The sequence below is a fragment of the Pan troglodytes genome, chromosome 14, assembly GCF_028858775.2.
Source record: "Pan troglodytes isolate AG18354 chromosome 14, NHGRI_mPanTro3-v2.0_pri, whole genome shotgun sequence".
In the NCBI taxonomy this organism is placed as follows: Eukaryota; Metazoa; Chordata; class Mammalia; order Primates; family Hominidae; genus Pan; species Pan troglodytes.
In genome coordinates, this window is record NC_072412.2 from 62,970,961 (window position 1) to 62,994,419 (window position 23,459).

At 33.6% G+C, this 23,459-nt stretch overlaps 1 protein-coding gene and 1 pseudogene across 1 annotated transcript in view; both read left to right on the forward strand.

The window, feature by feature from the left end:
• The window catches only part of LOC129136834 (myosin IC heavy chain-like), a 185,653-nt gene that overhangs the window by 12,798 nt on the left and 149,396 nt on the right, over positions 1–23,459 (forward strand). The window lies entirely within an intron of this gene.
• Positions 15,416–16,648, forward strand: LOC100610465 (ADP/ATP translocase 2-like; annotated as a pseudogene).

Sequence of the window (23,459 nt, forward strand, 5' to 3'; positions counted from 1 at the left end):
CGTTACACACAAGAAGTTATTTACTTCTTACAAAAGTATTATGAAATCATTTTTACACTTATGTGACAAATAAGGCCACTGAGACTTCAGAAAATTTAATAACACTGTAAATTGAACACAGTGGATTGCAGAGCAAGCACCTGTCTATCATGACTGTAATGGCCCCTTTTACCCTGTGCTACACTCCCATAAAGAGAATTGCTCACTCCAAAAACTATAGTAATTGTGATACCTAAAAAAAATGAAAAAATTGAAAGGATTGTTGAAGTCATTAAATCCTAATTTTATCTAATTCTTTTATTATTGACCTCATAAAACTTTTACTAGAACAATAATAAAGTTTACCTTTGTGCCTTAGCTCTTTTTCATTTTTAAGAAAATCATCAGACAGACATGATAATTATTAGGGACATTTCGCCACAAAAAAGAAGCAGAACAAAGGGCTCGAAGAATTCAGAAATGATAATTAAATACAAAGTGATAAGGATTTGCCCTTCCATGAACTATGACTGGCTTGAAATCGATATTAATTTTATCCTGTTAAATATATACTGAGTTAGAAAAGCACCCACAATTACATAAGTACCTGGGTTTGAATGGCATTTTTACCTCTAAATAGTATATTTAACATGTGATCTCTGATGTGAGAGACATAATCTAAATCATGAGCTCTTGCTATTATTCCTCAAATTTTTGCTTACCACCCACACAGGATATAAAATTCACAACTTAGTTAATTTATCCTTGAGTAATGTAGCTGCATTATTTCACTGCTTGAATTTTATTGTCTGATAATTAATGGAGGTCACATTTCAACCTGTACAAAGAAAGTGCTGAACACTCCTAAAGATTTTGATGAGAGTTCAGAGCTAAAAGCTCTCACAGAGATTCCTTCCCCAACCCCTGTTAAAAAAAAAGACTATCAAATTATTTCTTCAATTTAAAAATAAATAGAATATTTACCACTAATCTGGCAATAACTTAAAAAACATATTTAAAATCTTTGAATCATTGGCTCTAGTCAAATCATCTTATGATGCCCATTAGCAACACCGTAGCCAACTTCTAACTGTAGTTAAGATTACCTGCCAGCCTTAGTGAACATCTGGATATGAAAAGATTTGCAACAATGACAAATAAAAATAGTCTCTGAAGCAAATAAAATATTGAATAATTTTTTAAGATTATAAGGGTAGAAAATCATGCCTGTAAATATTTGACTATGTACTCTCAAGAAAATGTTCTAATTTTAAAATGTAAGAACAGTTAATTTATCACTCTTAAGAAATATAACAGTAGTTTATTGATATCATTAAACATCCAGCCAGAATTCAAATTTCTCCACTTGTCTCCTAAGTGTGATTTTACTGTTGGTTTGCTGGAATCCCTATCAAACAATGCTCATATATGTTTGTCGCTCATTCCCTTTTTAAAATATATAGGTTCCCGCTTCTATTTCTTTTTCCTGGAAATATATTTAATAAAGGATTCAGGATATCTGTTCTAATGAATTCTCCACATGCTGGATTTGGTTAACTGCTTCTCTATGATGTGACTTAATGCGGTCCTCTTTTCCTTGTATTCCTTTTAAACTTTTAGAGCAGGAGGCTTGGTAAGATCAGTTTTGATTTATTGGCACGGCTAATTTAATGGGCAATGATGTGTACTTCTTGTTGCACTACATCAGGAGTCACAGAATGTCTGTGTCTCTCTGAGTACTGTTAAGATTGACTAAGGGTTTCAGGTGTTGCCATCCTAATTTATCCAATGGTTATAGCATGCCACTTCACTTGGTAAAGCTGACCGTAGACAGACACTGACAGACTCCAGACGCCGCTTAAATTGGTTGGCGATGCACCCAGAGGCTTCAGTCCTCACACATTATGCAATGAATGATGACAAATAGAGAGACTGCATTCTCAGTTTCCTTACAAGTCCAAGATTCTGTGATTTTCTTATTTTCTATATCCAGTTGTCTTAAAAGTGATACTTTCGTGGTTGATTTGTTTTAGTCAGAGATAATTTTGTTTCTGCTCTTCACCTTTCATATCAAAAGATTCTTAGACCCAGTAAGTAAAGAGTGCATATACACCCATACACATATGTGATTTTTCCTCTGTATTTTTTGTACGTGGTGTGCTATTTGAAGCAAGTCTAGTGTTCTTGCATATGATTTTACTGTATTTTGGGATAATTGTTTTTCCATTGGAGTACTTCACTGAAAATTACATAGAAAATGCTAATCAGCATACAACTTGTACGTTGTACACAAATTTTCGGTATTATATGCTTAAAATTAGTGAGATTTAACCAAACAGATATTTGTTGAGCACTTTTTAACTGCCAAGACTTCTGTTCAGCATAAGGATATACCATAAATTAATGGAAAACTCCTGCTCTGAAAAAGCTTATATCTCTGTTCAATTGTGGGTTACTTTATTTTGTAAAACACCCAATAATTTTATGGCATTTATATCCTATATTTTAGGTACTTAATATACAAGCATACTGATCTTGGACAACCCAATTTACCTCTATAATCTCATTCTCAGGGCTCTAAAGAAATTGAAAGCTGAGGAAAGTAGTATATTAGCATGTTTTCAATGTGGAAAAATGGCAAATCTTAGTCTGAATACATCTCAAAATCACAATATTATTTTTCCTTATGTGATATATATTTATCAAACTTTAACATATAAGTGTTTGGTTATAAATATTAAAATCCACCCTGAAAATATAATAAATTATTTATGCTTATGCTTTATTATCCTAATAGGTAGTGACATTTTTTTTTTCTTGGAGAAAATGACTGGAAAAATGTGGAAATAAAAATTAGGTAAATCGTGTTATCCTTATTATTTTCTCCCAAAAAGATTAAATTTTAAAACAACATTCATATGTTTTCTTCAGGAACTAATAGAATAAACTAAACTGAGAAAAGGAAATATAATTGTTGACCCTGCTCAAAATCTGAATTTGTATAGAGGCTGGCCCCACTCTGAGTAAAATTATCATAATTATACATTAAGATGAGAAGCAAGATTTAAAAAAAGGTGAATAATTAGCCTGAAAAGGATACCTTTAATGTTAGCTGTGACTCTTTATAGTTGTAGGTGCTAGTAAATTATATTAAACCACTTCAGATGAGACTATTAAAGTGTAAGATCCAGTGTCCTACTCTCAAGATAATGTAAAAGAAAAGCATTATTCTAAAGAATTTTGTAATTTCACCTGCTGCTATTTCTGACCTTGACAACATTAACATTTCTTCCCAAATTGTGTATTGAATTCAGATTTATTTAAAAGGTTACATACAAACTTTTACGTAACAAATTTCAAATATCACTAACAATTCTTGAGAGGGTTAAAAATTCTGTTTGCCTCTTGGACTAAAGACGCTGATGGGCTAGTTTATTACTGAAGCATTAACTCAGTCATACTTCATTCTTCACCTGCCATATTTGCTTTCATAGATTGGTCAGAAAGAAAAAAAAATGTACTTGAAATGTCTAAGACTGTGTGACTCATGCAGCACACAGGACAATGTTTATGACAGAATTAAACAGCCAAACCTTGAGCTGAGGCAGAGTCAGTGGCAGTCATGAAATCCACATTGCACTACAAAAAAAATTTAGGTAATGAACATTTTATTGAATGTCATCCAAACTCCACATGTTCTTAATCTCTGCTTAGTATTTTTTAAAGAAAAGGTAGTTTAATAAAACACCAGATTATATTCAACAGACATTTATTTAGTGCCTACGTACTAGGCACTGCACTAGTCAATAGAAGAGACTGCCACAGTCTCTGTCCACAAAGAGTTTCAATACAAGAATGGAATAGTCATGTAAAACACTGTCAGCCTGGATGATGAAGATAAATACTTGTTTCGAGGAGTCGCTTAACCACAATTAGGAAGAGGGAAATAGAAGCAGAATTAAGGAACTTCTAAGAGCAGGTGAAGCTTCAAATGAGCAGAGCACTTGTAGAGTGAGCCAGGCAGACACAATCTCTCCAAGTTTAAGTGCATCCTCCCCACCACACGATATTGTCCTTAAGGAAAACAATCATCCCCACTCAGGTTTCTCTAGGGGGAATTTTTAGCTGGAGGAATACTCCTTGCACCCTCCCTTTCTAGGCTTTTCACTTGTATCTTCCCATGGTAGAAGTAATGAGTTATCTGACTCATGAGTTTGGAAGAACACTCCCCTTTGGAGCAAGTCGACCTTACAAACAGATGGGTGCTGGCCTGCTTTCTCAACCTGTGGTGAGCTTATTGGTCATGCACTGATGGAGTAGCCTGCAGTTTTTCTGTTTTCCTAATGACTGGGTAAACAAGTTGGCCCAATTCTAGGAGGGGTTTTCAAGTCCATTTGGCTGTGTATCTAAGCCATGTCCTTTACCCCTTTGATTATTTTTTATCGGCACGAAAGCTGACAGTTTGGTCTCCATCTGTCTGACTTCTGTGTTTAATTCTCAATTAATTCCAAGCAAGGACAGTAAAGAGGCCTGTTATTTAGAGATTCATTAAAACTTCAACTATCAGTTCCAGTATATTCCCTTAGGTGGTTGTTTAAATACATGGTTTAATTTTGCTGATTAGTTCAGAATCCTAAAACCTAGTTTAAATTCACCCCAGGACATGGTAGCATCACTTGTCCAGAGTCAGGGCCAAGAACTACACATGTAATAGTAGTTGTAAAGTCTTGATGAATACATCCTTATAGCTTGTTTTCTTTGATAGGTCAAAAAAGTAACAATACAAATCTCTCTTCGTTGAAAAATAACTGAGCACACAATATTGCTTATGTGTTCTTTGCATTACTGTCTCAGGCTGCTCAGGTTACCCTAACAAACGCCATAGATGGATGATATCAACAACAAACATTTATTTTCTCATACTTTTCAATGCTGGAAGTCTGAGATCAGGATCCCAGCACAGTCAGTTTTCAGTGAGCTGCTTGTAGGCAGCTGCCATTTTGCTGTGTGCACACATGACCTACATTGTGGACACAGGAAGAGAGAAGGAACAAGCTGTCTGGTATCTATTGTTATAAGGACACCAGTTCTATTATCAATATATTAGGACCCCACCATTCTGACCTCATTTAACCTTAATTACCTCCTTATAGGATATATAGACAAATACCATCCCCTTGGAGGTTAGGGCTTCAATATACACATTTTGGAAGGGGCACATCAGTATATAGCTGTTACTTTTGTAATGAAGGAGTGATGATGACTAATTCACCTTTTCTGAATGCTTTCCCTGTGCCAGTCTGTGTGCTGAGTTTAAATTTAATCCTTGATTATATTGTATTATTGTTTTAAGAAATTTAAGAAAATATTTAAAGAAAATATTTAAGAAAATAAAACTAATGCTATTACTTTCCCAAAGTCACTCAGTGAAAGAATTAGAATGCACATTCTTCAATTAAATGCTGATCTATTTATTGCTGACTTGCAGGCAGTGATGGTTCATATTACTTTTATACTTTTGTATGCTTGTTGCTAGAGATTTAAAGATGGGCTATGCCTATAGAAGTAGGAAGTAATGCAAACAAGCAATTGAAAATAGCATGTTGGTTAATTGTTTCAGTGGTATTAAATCCAAATGTTTCACATATATACTGCTTTACTTAATTGTTTGTCCCTTTTTATAAACATAAATATTTTCTGTGATAAAGGCTAAAAAGAATCCAGGACTGGAATATTCTGACAAGAAGAAGCAAATGTTTAGTGTAAACTATATAGATTCTAAACAGCAAATAGCAAGCGTGTATGTAATATTTCCAGAGTGATATAGTTTTGGGCATTTGAGTAGAATATAATCTAAAAAAATGCACATAAGTTATGGAATTGAATTAAAATTATATATGCAGTATAAAAATTAGAATCTTGAAGAGATTTATTCACTTTTTCAAATTCTAGGTCACCGTAACATATTAAAGCCATGTACATGTCTGAAGAAATTAATAAATTAATTTGTTTGCACATTTACTTGTATATTTAATTTCCTGTGACTGATACTCCAGGCATTGTAAGAGTAAATAGATCCTACGAATTTCTGATTATGCCATGGGATTAGTTTATTTACTAAATATGTCTAATATGTTCTTGCTTTGAGGCTGTAACACTGATTTCACATAAAGACAACACTGAAATATTCCTTTTGTTTCCTATTAGCTTATTTTTATTTCCTCCTAATAGTATTATATTTCACTAATTATTTTTGGATTCATTTATAATTCAATTTATCTTATTAGGTAAAATGAAATAATCTCTAGGGTTATTTTCATTAATATTTCAACAAACATCTGTCTTACTGATGGAGACCTTTGCATGACCCAGGAAAAACAATATGCTATCAACTAGAATTAATATCATTCCAATAGGTTGTATAGAGGCAACAGCAAGAAACTAAAGAATAGATAAAATTATTTCCAAGCTGGTACTGATAAGAGGTAAGAAAAAAATAAAACAGATGTTTTGCATTCTTTTTAGTGTTCTTCTCAATGTGAAGTAAATAGCCCCATAGAATATGCTATGCTGTTTTGACAATACTGATAGAAATTTTCTTTAAAAGTTGGCATCTGAGGAAGTAAGCTAGGAGATTTTATAATAAATTATTTTATTGTTTTCTTCTTGGAAAAACAGTATTACAGTGAAAATTGGTATACTCTTTCATTGTATCTCTTACCAGAATGCTTTCAAGAGTTGCTTTTGGTTTATCAGCAGCAGTGTGCTCTTGGCCCTACTCCCCTCTGTTTCCCCTTTAGCAGAGCACCAGTTTGGTTCATAGATCTTCAACCAGAACAAAAGCCTACATTAAAATGGCTTGGGTATAACTCAGACAGTAAAGCCAGAAAGTACTGTGAACTTTTAAAGCATTTTCACAACAAAATGCATATTTCAAATTGGAAATTTCTGTAAGATAAGATAAAGCTCACAGTGTTCTTTTATTGATGCACTATGCAATGCAATTTTTATACTCTCATATCTCCTGTAATAGAAAATATGACCTGAAGCTACACATAACACCAGTATTTGGAAGCATTACAGGCCTTAGTAAAGTGTATTATGCCTTGGTGATACATTCAGAAGAAATCCAAAAGCATATAAATCCAACTATTACCCTTAAACTACACCTTTGGGTGAGATTTCAAGTTTTCAGAATCTGAATGCTTCATAGCAGGTTAGAAATTTAGAACCATTGGCTATTTCTCAAACGAATGCTTGACCTCTTCCCAAATGGGAATTAGAAGGGATAAGAGGATAGCATAAAGACACAAAAGCTATTTTTATAATAGAGACATCATAGTAATATTAAATAATATATCATCTATACATATATAAACACACACACACATTCGTAAGGCACATATGTAAAAGCCTTTTATCAAGCTTTCTCCCTTTGTCCTGATTCACTTTTCTAAACATCACCCTTTACCACTTGATATATTGAATATGTATACATTTGTTTTCTATCTTATTTATCTATCAATAATGAAAAAGTGAATACAGAAGGAAACTACACGCTACTTTCCCTTATTCCATGACTATGGCTCTCAAAATACAGGCTCAATATCAATTTATTTTATTTTAAAGCGTTTGTGCACCTACTATATATGTAACACCTACTTCGTACTTGTGAGGCTATAATAAGAATAAGATGAGGAACTGTCAAACATATGGTTTTCTGAAATCGCTCTTCTGTGGCAGAGAATGAAATGTCTCTTGTCATTTCATCTGTTGTTAGTGGAGAAATAATTACCATTACCACAGTGTTACATAATAAACGGAATTTTCTTCCTTTTTAAGGAAGATAAAAAATATCTTTAAACAACCAATTGGTTAGTTTTTTCAAGAACATAAATACATGTAATTACATTTATATAAATTATAAGTAATGAAACATTTATATAAATTTTTAATTGATATACATTATAAGTAATGAAAAATTTATTATATATTAGAAATACATGCAAAGAATCAGAATTAGTGTGAAGATGTGGTAACTATAGTATAATATGATATGATATAACATAATATAAACACGTTAAGGTTTCAATCAATTCAATTTCTAGATTAGGAACACAAATCTAAAACCTTTATACATCAATGTTTAAGATATGGAAATTAAAAGTCTAAGTATAACTTAAAATGAGAAATATGTAAAATTAGAAAGGTGATTTTCTGTCTTGGATGAAACAGTACACTTACGACTAAAGGTAGAAACTAATTTTTTGAAGAAGAAGAAGATTAAGAAAATATGTCTTAAAAATTCTTCCATACAATGATTTATTTGTATATTAAAATTTTTTGAAAATATTTATATATAATGCTATTTATTATGTAGATATATTTGTGTATTTCTAAAAATATACTGCCAGCACATAGATGTATAGTGTTAACAGTTTGATTTATTTCTATGATTTATGCTATGTTGAAATTTATGCTGCTATATGAGTTATAAATATTTAACTAATTTCTAGAGGTTTTTAAAACAATAAAAACATATTTAGTAATAATGCATTAATATAATGATACAGAAGATTATTTGATTACAAAAAAACTTATTTAGTTAAAATAGATGCTGGATTTTTGCACAATTCAGGACTAAAACTCATCATTACAATATACTTCCCAGCTTTTTCCTTCACTTTTTCCTAACATATGATGCTTGTGTTTTGAAGTAAATATTTGAGTAGTGAAATATTTTAATAGTATCTTTATATTTATTTTTAAAATAAGAAAAAATTACTTCAAAAACATTCTAAAAATCTTAATGATATTAATACAAATAGTCAGTTTTCAAAAATATGACTGAAGTTGTCTGGGCACGGTGGCTCATGCCTGTAATCCCAGCACTTTGGGAGGCCGAGGCAGGCCAATCACGAGATCAAGAGGATGTACACCATTATAGCCAACATGGTGAAACCCCGTCTCTACTAAAAATACGAAAATTAGCCAGGCATGGTGGCAGGCGCCTATAGGCACAGCTACTCGGGAGGCTGAGGCAGGAGAATGGCTCGAACCTCAGAGGCAGAGGTTAGAGTGAGCCGAGATCGCACCACTGCACTCCAGCCTGGCAACAGTGCAAGACTCTGTCTCAAAAAAATAAAATAAAATAAAATTGACTGAAGTTATTTTAATAGTGATAAAAATAAAAAAGTAACCCCCAAAATAGAAAAGTTCCAAGGATTGAATTTTAAACAAATAAATCATAAAACTACATGTCTTCTAAGACACGCTCGTAATTGCCCCTTCAGCATCAATTATATTTTAAGCATGTCACTAAAAAATGTGGGTGTAGTAATTAATTATTTATTAATTACCCAATATAAGAACCAGGAGATCACTATGTGCATGGTTAAGAATTGCAAAGCATGGTGCTGTGGATGACGAAGTTTTGCACTGAACAGGTGAAGACCTGTGAAAGGTTCCAAGTACAAAAGTCATTTGTGTGTGCTTTCTTAACTCTAAAACATAGGTTAAAAAAAAAAGAGAATGTGGGGGTTCAAAGAAAAGTCACACAAAGTTTGCCATGCATCAAATTAAAATAGTCAAGAAAATTTATTTACAGCAAACAGTGGAAGCTACAATTCAATTTCTATATTTTCACAAGCAAATGGATCATTGAAGATTTCCAGTGTTTCTAACATTTCATCTTCAAAGCCATGTTGATTGAGTTATTTTCTGCAAACATTTCAAATATATTAACCTATTGTTTCTCTGAGCCGAAGTACAGTCCTCAGGAAGCCCATTTTCAACCTAATTTCTCTTCCTCTTCCTCCTCTTTCCCCACTTCTTTCTCCTTTTTCTTCTTCTCTCTCCTTTTCTCTTTTTCTGTTCTCCTCACTCTCTGTCTCTCCCTCTCATTTAATCTCTCTAACCCCTAACCCCCAATCAGAGTTGTTTCCAAATCCCTTAGCTGTCTTTGTTGTTTAGCAATATCAAAAGTGTGGAGCATGGGACAAATCTAGATTCCCTTTGTGGACAGTGGAGGAAAGAAAAAAGAATAAGACAATTATTCAAAATATGATATCTACCAAAGGAAAATGAGAGTTTTCAAAGCCTTATAAATATAATTAGCTCAGTGTTCTAAAAGTAAAAATATACAGGAAAAGTACAGAAAAAAAGTAACAAGTGTAAAAAAATTTTAAATTATTTTAAAAGTACAGGAAAAATGTACCCAAAAATATAGAAAAGAATTGACTGGGAAAGTGTGTAACTATGCTTACAAACTACTTCAAGTAGAGAGATCATCATGAGTAATTATTTTCCTCTGTATTATTTTCTACTGTTTCAAAAGACTCAATGCACATAGATTTATTTTTTTAACTTAGAAAAATATTGGGTTATTGTGTAAATAAGTATTAACAAATATCTCCATTGTATTACTTTTTAAATGTCTTTCAGGGTTAAAAAATGGTCCTTACACTTTTCTTTAAAAATCATTTTTGTTAGAAGAATATAGTTATTCTCAATTGTGAGAAGTCAGAAATTAAACTACAAACTTAAATATAAGAATTTTTGTATTTGTATTACCAAACAATTCAGTGTTTTTTAAAGAAATCAATGAAAGGCAAATTAAAGTAGAAATGCAGCTTAGAAATTTAGAATACCGTTACACATTTTTTAAGGTAATTTACACACCCCTTCAAAATTAGTCTGTTTTCAAGAAGAAGGCATGTGTGTGGCCTGGCACCCATGTTTTAGGAACTCTATGGAGGGAAAATAGTGGTATTCAACAATAGCTCAAATAAAGTGACCTATGGAGTAGAAAAAAAGAAAGACTCAAGCAAATGTAAATAATTGTTCATTACATTTGCAAGGAAAGAATAAAGTATATTAATTAAGAGACAATGTACTCATTGTTATGATAACATATGATTCAAAATAAAAAGAAGCAAACTAAAAACTATATTAATATAGAAAAAATTATGCTTCCTCCCTTAGATATTAAGAAAAAATATTTAAAACAATTTTCTAAATTATTTAGGTATTAGCTCTGTTGGTAAGTGACAGTTGCTTGATTGTTTAGTTGGAAATATTTTTAATGTGAAAGGAATACCCGAGATAAACATTTGGAATATAGAAAAAAATAAGAATCATGATAAACCACAGCACCCACAAATTATTACTCACACTTTGGTGAGTGACATGCAAATATACACCAGAGGTGGTGAACTAGAGAAATAACTGCTCTTTGGGCAAACACATCTCTCCATTTTCTTTTAAAAAGTTCTTCAATCGGAGATACAAATTTTATTTACATAGGCAGAGAAGTTTTCTTCCTAATATTCTCATATTGATATTTCTATAAATCAATTTTTTATATTACCTAATTGGTTATTGTGATAGTGACAGGAGGCAGAGAAATTCTAGGCAGACAGGGTCGGGTCTCTGGCAAAACCCCATTGTCAAGCCGAAAAGCCTGAAACCCATGGTCCAAAGCGAGAACTTCTATCCCTGTTTTCCTGCTCAAATATTGTCTTTTCCTAAACTACACATGGCCTGCCCCATCCTTCATCCTGTGCCTATAAAGACCCCAGACTCAGTTGGAGAGAAGCAGAGAAGCAGCTGGACATTAGAAAGAAGCAACTTGACTTCAGAGGGATGGCTTGATAGAGAAGTGTCTAGCCAGAGACTGCTAGACTTGGGAAGATTACCTGCCTGTCCCATCGCCTTTTTAGCTCCCCTACCCACGGAGAGCCACTTTAATAGTTCAATAAAATCCTCCACGTTCGCCATCCTTCAATTTGTTCGTGCAAACTCATTTTTCCTAGACGCAGGACAAGAGGTAGAGAGCCGTGAGTGCTGATACCCAAAAGAAGGCTTTCACATTGGCTCTTTGCCCTCTCACTGAGCTATTAACACTTAAGCCATCTGCGGAGGGCAGAGCAGAAAGATCATTGTAACGTGACTTCTGTGGCTTCAGGGGTCGCAGGAACCCCCACAAGGTCATTGCCGCATGGCCCACACTGAGTTTGCACCTGCCAGCACCCAAAAATGGTCAGTCAGATCGCACACTCCCTCACTTATGTGCTCCCTCCAACAAGGGGTTGAGCTTGGCGAGCTGAGTAAATGGGGTTTGTTCCTGCCAGTTCCCCAAAGCACTCGCTCAGGTTACTGCACTCATTTGCTCGCAGGCTCCCTGCTGCAACGGGTAGACAGGGGCAGGCTGAGTAAATGAGGTACCTCTGTCACGAGTCCCAAGAAAAGGTAAAGAAAATATTCTGCATCAATTGTATGTTGAAGAAAATTATTTATTAACCTATTTATTGTTTATTAAGATTATTAAGATATTGTTTAATAATTGATTTAGTCTTATAAAATGTTTTATTTCATCAAATATTCAAATCTATTAAACTACATTGTAATGTGCAATATACTTGTTATTTTTACTTTCTGCTATGCGTGGTTTACGTTTTTATTTAATTTAAGCTTTAACGTGTTTGTTTCATTTTGTTTTGTTTTGCTTTATTAAGCTAGTGATTTCTAAATTCGTATTTTTAAAGAGCATATATTGATAATCTAGAATTGTTTTACATGGTGTATTTATTTACTTGTGTTTTTTGTGGGAATGTCAACAAAGTGAAACCCTGTCTCTACTAAAAATACAAAAAATTAGCTGGGCGTGGTGGCGGGCGCCTGTAATCCCAGCTATTTGGTAGGTTGAGGCAGGAGAATTGCTTGAACCTGGGAGGCGGAGGTGGCAGTAAGCCGAGATCGTGCCACTGCACTCCAGCCTGAGCAACAGTGTGTGACTCCATCTCAAAAAAAAAAAAAAAAAAAAAAACCTTCTTAGCATAGAATCGCAAAAGTGATGGTATATAGACACACACACACATATATATATACACACATACATACATATACACATATATGCATGTATATTTAAATGTTTTAAATATAGGACTGAGATGATAAGAAATTGAGAGAAATTACAAAGTAATTACAATTTGTGCTATTGGGTAGCACTAATTCAGAGAAACAAATAAGCATTTGCCTTAGAGACATCTGCTAATTCCTGTGTTTTAAGGCACGCATTTCTAAGGACTACGTGGCAAATTACAGGAGACAAAGCTTGAACCTCAAAAAGTGTAAAGCCCTATGGATTTTCATATTAAAAACCAAGACCCCTAACTTAATATCCCAAGTGATTAAAATACAGGCAAATGAGACTCTTCAGTCTGGTTACCTGCAGATAGAGCAGAAAATAGAAATTAAATGTTTCTTCTGAGAATTACTAATGATTGTGTGTGTAACAGGCCCAGTATTCATTCTGCATCTCTAGCACTGAAATCCATATGCCAATAATTTAGTTTGTCTTCAGGAACATAGCAGAAGTAAGCAAATCGAATCTAGAAGAATACCCTTTAGGCCAGGCCACAAAAATAAAATTGCAAGACATAGCACATAATAAAAAATCCCAAATTCATGAAGAAGTAAATCAGCATGAACAAGAATTGACAAAAAAAGAGAACTACAGAATCAAATCCATAAACACAGTCTATATTAGAATATTGGGGAAATTCTAAAATGAAGAACAAAAGGCCCTCCTAGAACTGAAATGTATAATAATTAATAGTTGCTCAATAGGAGGGTTAATGACAATTATAGACAATGGAGAAAATGAATAATTGGAAAACAGAATTCAGGAAAGCTTCCATACTACAGCATAGAGATACAATAATATAAAAATATAAAAGAGAGTATAAGAAGCATCAAGGATAGGGTGGTTACTTTTAAAACTGGGAATTACAAAATAAAAAGAATGGTAAGCAATATTAGGTGAGATTTTTCTGAAACTGAAATTTCTAGAACCAATTCTCAGATTCAAAGCCCAAAATATCTAAAGTAGAAGTAAATTAAAATAAATATATCTCTAGATACTGTATTGAAACTGAGGTTCAACAAAGAAAAAAACTAAAAGATGATATATGAAGAAGACAGATTACCAGTTGAGGAGAACAATAGAAGTCAATATAAGTTTGTTGAATTGTCATCAAAACAATGGAAACAGTTAGGATACATCCAAAGTTCAGATAAGTTGTATACTAATTAAAATTACCTTTCAAGAATAAGAAAAACTAAACTCATTTTGCAACAAACAAGAAGTGAAGTCATACATTACATGCAAAACCTTAGTTATAGCATTTCTCAAAGAAAAAGAATAATGCCAGAGAGAATCTACAGAAAAGAAATGTATGAATAAATTTAAAACATTGTCCTTAAAAAATAATGACAAAAACAATATTTAGTAAGTAGGACAAAAAAGAGAAATATAGCTAAAATGCTGCACAATAATAGCAAATATATGAAGAGAAAGCTTTTGAAGCAGTCCCATAAACTCTAGTAGTAATTTAAGAATAGGGTGATTATTGATTAATTTTAGACTTTGATAAATTTAATAGTCATCTTAAAATCTCCAAAGGACTAAAACGACAGAAATTCAGGATGTAATCTCCAAAAGAATAGAGAGAAAAAAATAAAATGAAGAAAACAATATATCTCAATCAGTATGAAATAAGGCAAGAAAGGCAAGAAAAAGAAGCAAAATATCAAGACTTATAGAAAGCAGAAATAATATTGTAGAAATAACCCAATTTTATGACTAGTTACAATAAATAAAAAGGAGCAAATAAAACCAACAAAATAAAGTCTGCAAGATTAGCTATAAGAAATACAGTTATTTACATGAGATTCATATAAAGCTCACACATACAAGGAAGGATTAGAAGTAAAATTTTAGATAAATACAAACAAAAAAACTGAAGTCATATTAATATTAGGAAAATAGATACTTAACATGAAAAATTATTACCAGGTATAAGTACGTAACTTCAAGTGGAAAAAAAGAGAAATACCATGATTTTAAACTTGTGTACATGTAAAAACACAGTTTTGATGTGTTTTTTTTTTTTTTTTTTTTGCTAAAAGGAAAATAAAAGAAGCTGGTAGAACGTAAGAAGAGATTTCCAAATAAACAAAACAGAAAATTTTAACTGAATTCTTTCAAAAGTTTTAATATCAGAGAAAAGTAGAAAACGTTCAAAAGTTTTGAACAGAAAAATTCACAAGCTTGATCTTATCAATATATTTAGAATAGCATGAGGCAACTTCAGAATACACATACTTTTTAAATACAAAAGAATCCTTAAATAAAATTGGTCATATGTTAGGCAATCAAACATGTCACAACAAATATCAAAAAGGCAGGCTTTTAAGGACCATATTTTATTACCACAACTTAAAAGGGAAAAAGATAATATATTAATACTACAAATGTTAATATTTCGGGAGACTTGCAGTCCCATAATTTTTTCTGGAAACTCTTAGATGTGTCCCATAAATAGCAAGCTTACGCTCTGAAATAACATGAGGCCCCCCAGCCCTGAAATTAAAGAGTTCCTGGCCCAATCCCATCTCGCAGCAGCCTACCTCCCCTTTCCTTTCAACATGACAGATGATGCTGTGTCCTTCAACAGGGACTTCTGGCAGGTGGGGTGGTCACAGCCATCTCTAAGGCAGCAGGAGCACCTATCGAGTGGCTCAAGCTGCTGCTGCAGGTGCAGCATACCACCAAGGAAATTACCACAGATAAGCAGTACAAGCACATTATAGACTGTGTGGTCTGTATTCCCAAGGAGGAGAGAGTCCTGTCCTTCTGGCGTGGTAACCTGGCCAATGTCATCAGATACTTCCCCACCCAGGGGCTCTCAACTTTGCCTTCGAAATAAGTACTAGCAGATCTTCCTGGGTAGTGTGGACAAGAGGACCCACTTTCGGCACTATGTTGCAAGGAACCTGGCATCAGGCAGTGCGCTGGGGCCACATCCTTGTGTTTTGTGTACCCTCTTGATTTTGTCTGTACCAGTCTACCAGTGGATGTGGGTGAAGCTGGAGCTGAAAGGGAATTCAGAAGCCTTGGTGACTGTCTGGTTAAGATCTACAAATCTAATAGGATTAAGGGCCTGCACCAAGGCTTTACCATGTCTGTGCAGGGTATTAGCATCTACCCAGCTGCCTACTTCAGTATCTGTGACACTGCAAAGGGAATGCTTCCAGATTCCAAGAGTACTACATCATCATCAGCTGAATGATTACACACAGCCTGTCATTGTCATTGCAGGGTTGAATTCCTATCCATTTGACACTGTTCACTGCTAAATGTTGATGCAGTCAGGCTTTTTTTTTTTTTTTTTTTTAGATGGAGTCTAAAAACAAAAAACAAAAAAAGGCATTTTTTTTTTTTTTTTTTTTTTTTAGATGGAGTCTCTGTCGCCCAGGCTGGAGTGCAGTGGCACAATCTCAGCTTACTGCAACTTCCACCTCCCAGCTTCAGGCGATTCTCTTGCCTCAGCCTCCTGAGTAGCTGGGATTACAGGCGTGAGCCACCAAGGCCAGCTAATTTTGTATTTTCAGTAGAGACAGGGTTTCACCATATTGGCCAGGCTGGTCTTGAGTACACAGGCATTTTTGACTGCTGAAGGAACATTGCTCGTGATGAAGGAGGCAAAGATTTTTCAAGGGTTCATGGTCCATTGTTTTCAGTGGCATGAGTGGTGCTTTTGTGCTTGTCTTATATCATGAAATCAAGAAGTACACATACGTTGTTTCCTATAATTTTCCCCTGTGAACAGTCATGTTGTAGTATATAATATATCAAGAGGATTCTTGATAGACTCATGGCTGTCAATTTATCAGTGGCAACTATTTACTGGTTGAAAATAGGAAGCAATAATATTCATCTAACTAGTTTTCTCTTCTTTGTTTGTTGTTTGTTTGTCACCCAGGCTGGAGTGCAGTGGTGAGATCGCAGCTTACTGTAACCTCCACCTCCTGGGTTCAAGCAATTCTCCTGTCTCAGCCTCCTGTGTAGCTAGGACTACAGGTGGCTGCCACCATGCTGAGCTAATTTTTTTTGTATTTTTAGTAGAGACAGGGTTTCTACATGTTGGCCAGGCTGGTCTTGAACTCCAGACCTCAAGTGATCTGCCCATCTCAGCCTTCTAAAGTGATGGGATTACAGGCATGAGCCACTGTGCCCAGCTACTAGTTTTCTCTTAAAGCCATTTTCATGATATGATGATGGGACTCAATTATATTTTTTATTTCATGGGTGGGAAGAATCAATATCATGAAAATGGCCATACTGCCCAAAGTAATTTATAGATTCAACGCTATTCCCATTAAACTACCAATGACATTCTTCACAGAATTAGAGAAAAAAAAAACTACTTTAAAATTCATATGGAACCAAAAAAGAGCCTGAATAGCCAGGACAATCCTAAGCAAAAGGAACCACACTGGAGAAGTCATGCTCCCTGACTTCAATCTGTACTACAAGGCTACAGTAACCAAAACAGCATGATACTGGTATGAAAACAGACGCATAGCCCAACGGAAGAGAATAGTGAACTCAGAAATAAGACTGTACCTACAACCATCTGTTCTTTGACAAACCTGACAAAAGCAATGAGGAAAAGACTCCCTATTTAATAAATGGTGCTGGGAGAACTGGTTAGCCATATGCAGAAAATAAAACCTGGACCCCTTCCTTATACCTTATACAAAAATTAACTCAAGATAGATTAAAGACTTAAATGTAAAATCCAAAACTATAAAAACCCTAGAAGAAAATCTAGGCAATACCATTCAGGACATAGACATTGGCAGAGATTTCATTACTAAAATACCAAAAGGTATTGTAACAAAAGCAAAAATGTAACCAATTGGGTCTAAATAAACTAAAAATCTTCTGCACAGCAAAAGAAACTATCATCAGAGTGAACAGAAAAGCTGCAGAATGGGAGAAAATTTTTGCAATCTATCTGACAAAGGTCTAATACCCAGAGTCTACAGGGAACTTAAACAAATTTACAAGGAAAAAACTAACAACCCCATTAAAAAGTGGGCAAAGGTTATGCACAGACACTTTTCGAAAGAAGACATTCACGTGGCTAAGAAACATATGAAAAAAAATCTCAAAATCACTGCTTATTAGAGAAATCTAAGTCAAAACGACAATGGGATACCGCCTCATGCCAGTCAGAATGGTGATTATTAAAAAGTCAGGAAACAATAGATGCTGGTGAGGTTGCGGAGAAAAAGGTATGCTTCTGCATTGTTGGTGGGAATGTAAATTAGTTCAACCATTGTGGAAGACAGTATGGGAATTACTCAAAGATCTAGAAGCAGAAATACCATTTGACCCAGCAATCCCATTACTGGCTATATACCCAAAGGAATATAAATCATTCTGTTATAAAGATACATCCATGCATAAGTTCATGGCTCCACTATTCACAATAGCAAAGACATGGAATCGACCTAAATGCCCATCAGTGATAGACTGGATAAAGAAAATGTGGTACATATACACCATGGAATACTATGCAGCCATAAAAAGGAACACAATCATGTCTTTGCAGGGACATGGATGGAGCTGGAAGCCATTATTCTTAGCAAACTAATGCAGAAACAGAAAACCAAACACTGCATGTTCTCACTTACAAGTGGGAGCTGAAGGATGAGAACACATGGACACATGGCAGGGGAACAACACACACTGGGGCCTGTCAGGGGAAAGGGAGGGAGTGCATCAGGAAAAACAGCTAATAGGTGCTGGGCTTAAAACTGCGTGATGAGTTGATCTGTGCTGCAGACCACCATGGCATATGTTTACCTATGTAACAAACCTGCACATGTACCCCAGAACTTAAAATAATAGTTGATTTAAAATAAAAGAATAAAAAGCTAAAAAGTAAACATAAGCATATACTGGATAATTTACAAGTCAGAAATTTGCTCAGTTCTTTTTGCTCAGTTCACTTTAAATCACATTTATGAAGTAATTTCCGTTATTACTTTTCATCATTCACAAGCAGAAACTAAGATTTGAAAGTTTCAATCAATAACCAGCCAATTATCACACAACTGGAAAGATGGAGAGCTAACAACAAAAATTAGAAAGTTTGAAAAACTTTTATACAGTATTGCGAAGTAAATTATAGCATTTCTGCAAATATTTTTCTCCGTTATAAACTTTATGTAGACCTTTTGTTATTTTCAAATGTCCTTTTTGAAACATTTCTGCACGTGTTTGCCAAATACATAATCATTACTTTATTATTTCAGAAGAAGAGAGGAGACATAGATAGATATTATTTTGTCATTACATTTTTAGTCTTCAGTGGCTACACTTGTTTTTAGATGGTGTTGCAAAACTCTTAAAGCTTTTCAGTGACGTATTTGAAGAACAATTTGTTCATTTCAAAGTTATTTATGTTAAATTGTCTTGAATAGATATTAAAAAATAGTATCTCTCAGAGAACCTGATGAATTTGTGAAAGGGTGATCTAAAATTAAGCAAGCATTCTAAGTGCGTGTGTATGTACGCACATGCACACACACACATATGCACACACACATATTTGTTTCGTATCTTACCTTCATTATAGAAGAGCCTGATTATTCACATTCACAGATAACACTTGATCATCTTAAGTCCCATTCTGTATAAAAGGATTTGCTGAAAAAAGAGACTGTATAAAAGTCCTGTACTGTATGAAAGAAGTATTATCAGATATTATTTTATATAATTCACTTTGCAATTTTGCCCAGAAAAACATAATTTTTTCTATTATATATTACAAAAAAGGCAAAAATATTATTAGAAAAAAATAGAAATTTTCAAAACTAACCCTTGTAACTACATAAGTATGGTTTTGTTTTACAAAAAGGTAAAATATAAAATGTACAAATCTCATAAATTTGTGTTCATAACAATTATGTGTTTTTTAAAAAATAACAAAATAAAATAAATCCAAAACTGAAAGTTTATGAATGGAAGAATTTTGTCACTTAGGTGAAAAGGTTGATCCATTGCTTATTTCCCAAAAAACTAGATAATCCTAGACCACAAACAGGCCAATATTTATCAATAGGAGTCTGAAAAATTAATGTGAATTGCAAATACATAGATCTGATATGTTAAACTTTCTAAGTGTTTACCAGAGGCTGGAGGGGTATGGGGGAAAGGGAAGATAAGGGTCAAAAGGCCCAAAGCCTCAATTAGACCGAAAGAAATAAGGACTTTTTTCTATGAGATCTATTGTACCACATGGAGAATGTGGTAGATAACAAGATATTTGTACATTTCAAAATTGCTAAGAGAGTAAATTTCAAATTTTGTCACAACAAAAAGTCATAAATATTTAAGGTGGTGGATATGTTAATCAGTTTCATTTAATGATTCGAGATTGTATTAATAAATCAAAACATTATTTTGTACCCCTTAAAACATAAAATTAAAAAAAATACTCATGGAGATCAAAAGCAAGAACAATGGGGACAAGAACAACAGTGAGAAAATGAGATTGGATGAGCAGCCACCAATATTATAAATAAATAGAAAGGAAAGAGTAGAATATACAATATAGAAGAGTGATTGATTATTGCATTATTTATTAGCTTCATATTTTATACTACATATTTAGATCATAAATCACATATTTTACTTTCTGTACTAGAAAAGAAAGCTTTGGGGAAACAAATGTCAAAATATTTATTCTATTCTCACTGTCTACACTTAATTTCAGGATCGTACTGAATTTTATTTATTTATTTATTTCTCTTCTGAGCCAGTTATAAGCAGATTCTGCCTAGTTGGAACTTTCCCTCAAATATATTTCCTTTTATTTTAATTAAGATAGAATATCAATCTTTAAATGTTATCACAATACATGCTGAGAAATAGGAGAAGAGCCTGCCTACAGATAAGCAACTCAAATAGGGGTAGTGATTGTAAATGTACTGTGATAGTGTCTGTGGATATTGGATTAGGGCAATAGCTAGTCTAGTAGCTCATCCAATAATTTTTTTGTGTATCATTCAGAAAATACAAAAAGGGAAGAGGAGGTACCACCTTCACCTAGCAGCCTGCACCAAATAACAGCAACTCAGCTTTTCTAAGGTTAATTTTTGCCCAGAAAAACATAAGCCTTTTTCATCAGCATACGTTGGCATTTTCTTTTTTTGTTTTATGGGAGATCCTATCTGTAGATTTGGGAAATCAAACCCAAACAAAATGCAACCAAAACAAAACAAAAAGACAGAACCAGAGAGAAAATACAGGTTGGAAATGTCATTACCCATTTTCTCTAGCTGCATTTGATTCACAGTAAAAATTTCTGTTACATTTTGAACATACGTTGATATCTGTCCTGGTTTTCAACAACATTGTGAGTTTTTGTCTGTGTTCTCTGTTTCATACCTGTAGGAAAATTGCACAGGGTTTACTGTAGCTAGCTTTCCGAATGACAACTCTGCATATCTCATCAATATTCATTGTGTGGTTCAATTAAAACTCAGATTTTTTTCCAACAAAACTTACTGGAGACTGGTGTTTCCCAAACTTTGCGCCTAAGTAGTCGTGAATTTCACCAGTTAAGGTATTATGTGGGCTTAAGTGATATTGTAAAAATGAATCCAGAAGGGAGTACAGCAATTAAATGATACCAGTCTTTTGACTTGTCAGTGAGCTACTGGCAAGGAACCTCTGAAAGGTATTCTCTAGGCAGTGAATCTGACAGAATAATATTTCAATTTCAACTGTATGCTCTTAACCATTTATGAAAATATGATAGAAGATAAAATCTCAATATAAAATGGAAGATTTTATTGGTTATATTTTGGTGTTTCTGTATCCAGATACAAAGTCATCCTATCACAGACGAATATCAGTTGGGCTCATAATAAGTCTCTCTCCAATAATATGCTGCTTGCAAACTTTCTTATTCTAGGAATCATAAATTGATAATCTGATGGCTTGTCACAGTGCCCTCTCATGTATTATATTTAAGCTGGCAAGCCAAGAATCACCAAGTGATTCCTATTCTCATTCTAATGATTTTAAAAATATGTACCTATTTGTAGACTTAAAAAAATAATATCTAGAGAACGTAAAAATAGCTAATACTAGAGTAATATTTATTTATGCACTAAATACTATTTATTTACTTTTTTTTTTTTAAGAGATGGAGTTTTGCTATGTGGACTAGGGTGGACTTAACCCCTTTGACTCAAGCAATCCTCTCACTTCAGCCTGCCGGGTAGCAGGGATTACAGTCTCACACCACCAAGCCTGGCTGAGACACTGTTTTTGAGCCATGTATTTTATATTTAATACATATACTAATTCACTTCCATAAGAAGAAGCTAAGGCACAGAGAGGTTATGTAGTATGCCTACATTCACAAAGTTACTAAATATTGAGGACGAAATTCAGCCCAGCAATCTCCTAGGCATCACATGATACTACTCTCATTGCAGTCACACGTTGTAATAATCTGGGATGGCTGTTGACACTCAAAAGCATACGTTTCCCTTTGAATTGCTGATTTTACTAAACTAGAAAATAATAGGAGAGAAGAAAAATCCACCAGAGAAGAAATATTCAAGAAACTGTTAAAAACATGTTTGCAATATTTGTCAAAAAATTTACTATGAATAAGATTTAGTTAACTTTGCCACGAAATATACAGGATAAATGTGCCCAGTTAAATTTGGGCACAGTTAGAAAATGTTTACACTAAATAAAAATTGTTTAGCTGAAATTCCATTTTAACTGGTATCCTGTGTTTTCATTAGCTAAACATGGCAACTCTAATTTTATGAATTAATAGATATTACCGGTGAGAAAATCAAAATAATTTTAGGTGATTTAAAACGTTGATAAATTATACTAGATAGCTTCAACTTTTATAAATTCAAATACTTATAATTTGATTTTTAATCAAATAAAAATAAATATTTAAATCTGTATTTGACTAATTTATTGAAAAAATACATACTTGATTCAACATGGCTTACAACTGAAAAATGACAGAAATTTATGTATATGTAATATGAGTGTATGTATATATATGTATAAATGTATGTATATTTGTTCATGTGTATGTATATTTTTCTGTGCCCCAAACACATAACTGAGCTAAAGAAACAAAATGAATTTGTGCATAGCAGAAATGAAGAAAATATTCTAAATGTCAATGGGGCAGACATCAATGTCATCTGTGCCTCACATCTAGAAGCTGAGTTTGGCTCTATTAATATGAGGACACTAAAAGTGCTGCACAGCAGAGAGGAAAGAGCATGAAACATAGTAAATGATGTTCTAACTCAATCAGAAAAATGCAAATTAAGACAGCAATGGAACATGATCTCTGCTCTTGATATTGGGAGAATTTTCATATCTAGCAAAATTAAGTGTTTGGAGGAATGTAGAACGAAAGCAACCCTCATATGCCAAATTAGGAAAATAAGAGCAATTTAGCAATGTCTGATTTCATCAATGAGAGACATACTCTTTCATCAGCAACCTCATTATGGCATAGCAGTACAGCTACAATATTTTTGCATAATATCTTTTCTTGGGTAAATGTTTA